The 5,218-nt window shown below is 36.7% G+C and overlaps 1 long non-coding RNA gene across 1 annotated transcript; it reads left to right on the forward strand.

Moving 5' to 3' along the window:
- The first annotated feature begins 1,087 nt into the window (after positions 1-1,087).
- On the forward strand, positions 1,088-4,844 carry LOC141568823 (uncharacterized). The gene is made up of 3 exons (XR_012492038.2): positions 1,088-1,313; positions 3,231-3,385; positions 4,278-4,844. It is a non-coding gene; the product is annotated as an uncharacterized LOC141568823 (long non-coding RNA).
- Positions 4,845-5,218: the final 374 nt, after the last annotated feature.

Genomic DNA, 5,218 nt, shown 5'->3' on the forward strand with positions numbered 1-5,218 from the left:
AAACTCAATTCTATTATTTAAGTTGAACAATTAAAGCAACATGTTTACCTGCATGGTCATGTTTGTGATTTTTTTGCCCCCGAAATTCTGACTTTTCTCTTGATAATGATTAATATCACAGTTTTCCAGGCACTGTACCAAGTGCTTTACATGAATTATCTAATTTAACATTTACAACAATCATGAGTTTTACACATGAAAAAAACTGAGGCTTAGAATAATGTCAAATGGATAGTAAGCACTGGAGTCCGGCAGTACTGGATTGAACCCAGGCAAGTCTGACTTTCTCACTATGCTATATTTTAATATTTTATCATGTGGAGTGTTATAAGTCTCTTAAAATAATTTCAGTGAGAGAGAAGGAGAAAAATATATTCCTGTGCTTATATGTACATATGTAGATTTACATAAAATTATTTGAATTGAATTAAAAAATAAAATACAATAGATTTTGATGACCTATCTCACACACAATTATATTTGGTGTTCAGAATGAAATCTACCAAGAAAATACTAACTTTTTAAATATTTGATATAGACAAGTAGGACTTAAATGATGTAGTATTTTTTTAATGCAGTGTTAATGCACAATAAAATTTAAGATATAAGATATTTTATTTTTAATTTTTATCAAAACATGAGTTTGAATAAAGAATCTTTCAAACTATCAAGTTTAAAATGTGACCCAGCATACTACAGTAAATTCAGAGAGTTCTCAGCTTTATTGCAGTAAAATTCTTGGATAATATTTGCCATGTTTTAATATAAAATTGGCTCCCAGTAGGGAATTGGATCATGTTCAGACACTCAAGTTGAGCTCATCAGGACATTTTTATATGGTTTAACACTTAAATAACTGTATTCTCTGTCAGTCAAGATTGCTTTTGCATTTTTATAGAAATCATTTATAGAGAGAATTATTAGAACTTGTTCCCAAGGCAAATGCTATCTTTAGGCCGGTATTCAAGGCTATCTGTTTTTTCACTCATGACAAGAGTTTATGCCAGCGCTAGTAAGAAAACAGGGCTATTAATACATTGAGAACTGAAAAAATTGCCAGCAAAATGTATTTCCCTTCACCAAAGCTGCAGAGGTGAGAAAGCTCAGTAGAAGAACCTGTTTCAGGAACAAACAAGGCCACAGAAGGAAATCCTCCCAGGGTATTCGAACTAATTTAATGAGAGCAATAGCTTTTTATTTGCAGGAAGAACAGGTGTTTCCCCAGAAGAAAACCTGCAGAGTCACCTTGCTGAGCCAACATACAATTGAAAAATGGCAAAAACTGGATTACTAAAGAATAATTCAGCAGGAAGGTAAAATATCTGCACATCTACAGAATAGTATGTTTGCTTATCTGTTACTAAGATTACTTGGTAATATTATTGGGGGATTGGAGAAGGGAAAATAATTGTTTGCAACTGAGAAGAAAATTTAGTTCCCTCTTTCTTTTTGGAATGGATTAATAGAAAATGCACAAATTAATTGCAGCCTATTATCAAAGTGGTCAGAATTCAAATGAACAAATTCTAGTGTGGCCAAGGGCAATGGAAGAAATAAGCTTTCTAAAGATAAGGAAATGATGGCATAAAATGGTTGCAAAATGGCCCAAGAGACATAAGGGATGGAAAGATGTGCATGTATCCACACCACTAAGGACTGCACAATTCAGGCATGTGCTTGTCCAAAGGTTTGCCATGCAGGAATTGCAAGACAGTTCTGCCCATTGTCAAAATTGATGTTGTTAATGGCATGCGGGGAAGGGGGTAACTGATCAGTTTTGTCTAAATAGTTCTCCTGCAGCATGCTTTCAACAAGTTGGTGAGTACTAGAGTTTACCAACTCAAGTTGGTGAGTCTTTCAAAACCTCATTCATTATTTTATCAGTCAACTGATAGTTACTTGGTACTTACTAACTGCCGACACTGTGCCAAGCTGGGAGAATAGAGGGGTGAATAAAAGAAGGAAATCAGAGAAGGAGATGATGTGATCAAGTCTCAGAAAAATTGTCTCATACGGCTCAAACCCCCAAGAGCTTGTTTGACATGAAAGAGATTCACTAGTTTGTAATGAAAAATTTAAGAACCTGGATTGTGAACTGGTACTCTATTCCTAATAAACACCCACTGTGGAGCCCAAGTCACTGATCAGAAGACACTTTGGGAGTGTTGTGCGGGGGACCCTGCTCGCTGTGCCATCTGTCCTGAGAGGCGGCCTGCGGGGTCTCTGCTCCTGCTCCCCACATAAGAACGCAGGATATGGCTAGGCCAAAAAGGAATGCCCACGGAGCCATAGACAGGGGAGTCATAACACTATAGTCCCACTGGAGACACTATAGTCTCACTGGAGGCTGGATCCACATGACCTGCAACCTGCTGTCTGCTTCTCTGCCTGCCAACCAACCAACCGAACAACCAATGCAGACGCGGAAGTTATATCAGTGGCTAATTGGCTAACTGGTTACAGCTGATGGCCAACTAACCACAGCTGATGGCTATCTACTTATTACCCACGCCAGCACCTTTCCACATAGGGCTGAGAGCCTGGAAACTGCTCTCTGGGACTCTGTTCCCACAGGGAATACAGATTTAGAGCAAAGGGAGCCGCATTTGTTTGTAACATGGTACCTTCTCCAAAGATACTTTTATTCATTTCTCTTTAAATTAACCCCCCCACCCCCACCCCAATGAAACTCTCACATTTACCCTTTGGCTAGGAATTCTGCTTACTCTGCTGATTTTCTCACCTGCATCACTGATTCCTTCACATTTGTGTCGTAATTAAGCACACATGTTTTGGAGTTAAGGCAACCTGGGTTTGAACATTCACTCAGCCACTAGCTGGGTGACATGGGACAAGTCGCTTGTTTTCTGAGTTTCAAATTCCTGATCTGTAAAATGAGGGCAATAATAGTAGCTGTCTCACAGGATTATTATGAATATCAACTGAGATAATATATGTAAGACAGCTAGCTTAATTTATTACATTCAATACAACTATTATTCTGAAAAGTATCTGCTCTCATATCCAAATAGCATATAATCTCTTTGACTTCTGCAAGTCTTATTTTTTCCAATATTCTGTTTCATTTTAATATGTAATTCATATTCTAAAAATCATGTAGCAGCTTATGGAAAACTTGGAAATTGGAAACAAAGAAGCAATAACTCTTAATCTTGCCCTCCTTACCCAACCATTAAAAATGATAATTATTCTTGACATTGTGTTTTCAGATATCTGTTTATATTGGATCTAGCTGAAATTGAAAGAAAGAAAGTGCTTCTAAGCATGGCATCCTTTAGTTTGATATGCACTGCTCCACTGTTACAGGCTGTGAAAGCCAGATTGCTTACTGTGCACCATGAATCTGGCTCATGGTAGCTAACAGGTAAAAAGCTGAAGAAACACTTTTATATCTCTCTGTCCTTAAAATACATGAGTAAACAAGGTGGTTTTGTTGTTGTTTTGTGTTTGTTTTGTTTTGTTTTGAGAAGAAGACAACTTGGAAAGGCTGGAATTTCCCCAAATTTTACATTTGCCCCAACATTTCCTGTCTGGAGATTTCTAATTGTATTGTTAGGCCAAAGAGCCACATGCAAGACTTGTGCTTTTAAATAGTCAAGTTAAATTATGGCTTAGAATAATGCAACAATATGGAACCAGTGCTTTTGCCAAATGACATACTCTGCTCTGGATTTAGTGACATTTCGTCTGTTATTTTGAATCAGAACATGGAGGAATTTGCAATTATGCCATTCTATTCAGCAAAAGAAAAGTGCCAGTCATTTTCTGATGCTTATCTGTCAAATATATGGTGAAAAATTTTTCAAGAATTTTGTTTTATGAGCCCCTTTTGGGAACCTCCAAGACCTGAATTCCTTGAAATGGTAAAGAGTTACTTCTTCAAGTAAAAACTCCTATTGAAAATAAAATTTTGGAACTATAGTGCACATGCAGTGTTTGGCAACACATCTGGTTTTTCTGCTTTGATGAAGAAAGACAGCCATGAGTCATGGCTTTCTACATCACCTTGCATGGGCATCAAAGCCCTTGCCAATAGTCCTGAAGAAGTTTTGTCTATTACTGCAAAAGTCATCAATTTCCCCAGACTCAGGGCTTTAACTCATTGGGCTTTAAAGAAATTTTTGTCAAGAAATGGAAGCAGAATATGAAATTATTCATTGGAATTCACTCCTAAAATAATTCCATAGGCAAAAGGTCATTTGTGGTTTTGATTTATTTGATCACATGAATAAGGTAAGGCTTTTTTTTTTTTCCAGCATAAGATCCTGAGGGCTCCATTTTGGAAGCTAACCAAAACACACATACACAGAAAACCCACGAGCCCTTTTGGCCAAGTTGTCACTGTGGGAAAAGAGATTGGAAACAGACAAATATGAACAACCCTTCCTATACTGGAGGAGATTTTCCTGGCTCTATTCAAGAGTGATGAAACTTATCAATTTCTCACAAGGCAAAATTTTACAGACACCTGGAAACACTGCAGAACTTCTCCAAAGGTTAGTTATACTCATTTGACTTTAAAATTAAAATACAGATTTCAACCATTTTTTTGCTGATGTATACAGCATTGGTGATGCAAACTTTGCAAAGATGACCAAATTCATTGACCTGAGGACATGGGAAATGATGCAACTGTATCAGCTTAAAGAGTCCTAGAGAAATCCAGTGTCTTGACATAAGCCTATCCATCTGCCACACCCTAATTTGTTAGTCATGGCTTTCTTTCACTTGTTGCTTTCCAAATTAAAAGTAAACATTGATAGAATAGCACAAATGACAAACATTATGATGTAAAGACTATTCCATAATTTCTTCTCCTCAAGTCAAACAATGGCAGCCTTCTCATTAAATTTGCTTTGAGAATTTTAACTTTGTTATTTATTTTCACACTTTGAATTTATTTCAAATTATTTCATCTATGTGAATAAACAAGAATGAGAGAAGGAAAAATTTTTGTAAGTTGTTTTCTATGCAAAGGAAATCGATTTCAAATGCAGTAAACAAAGTGTGTGCCCCAAATTGAGGGGATGTTCATGTGAATTTTTTTTTTTTAGAAAACGATCATTTTTTCATCAGCTCAAAAGAGGTAAGTGACCACACACACACACACACACACACACACACACACACACAAATGGTTAAGAACCATGGATCTAACACAGCCACCTCATTTTACAGTGAATGAGTGGAGACTCCA

Source organism: Rhinolophus sinicus, chromosome 1 (assembly GCF_057876585.1).
Source record: "Rhinolophus sinicus isolate RSI-liver-muscle chromosome 1, RSI-T2T, whole genome shotgun sequence".
Taxonomy (NCBI): domain Eukaryota; kingdom Metazoa; phylum Chordata; class Mammalia; order Chiroptera; family Rhinolophidae; genus Rhinolophus; species Rhinolophus sinicus.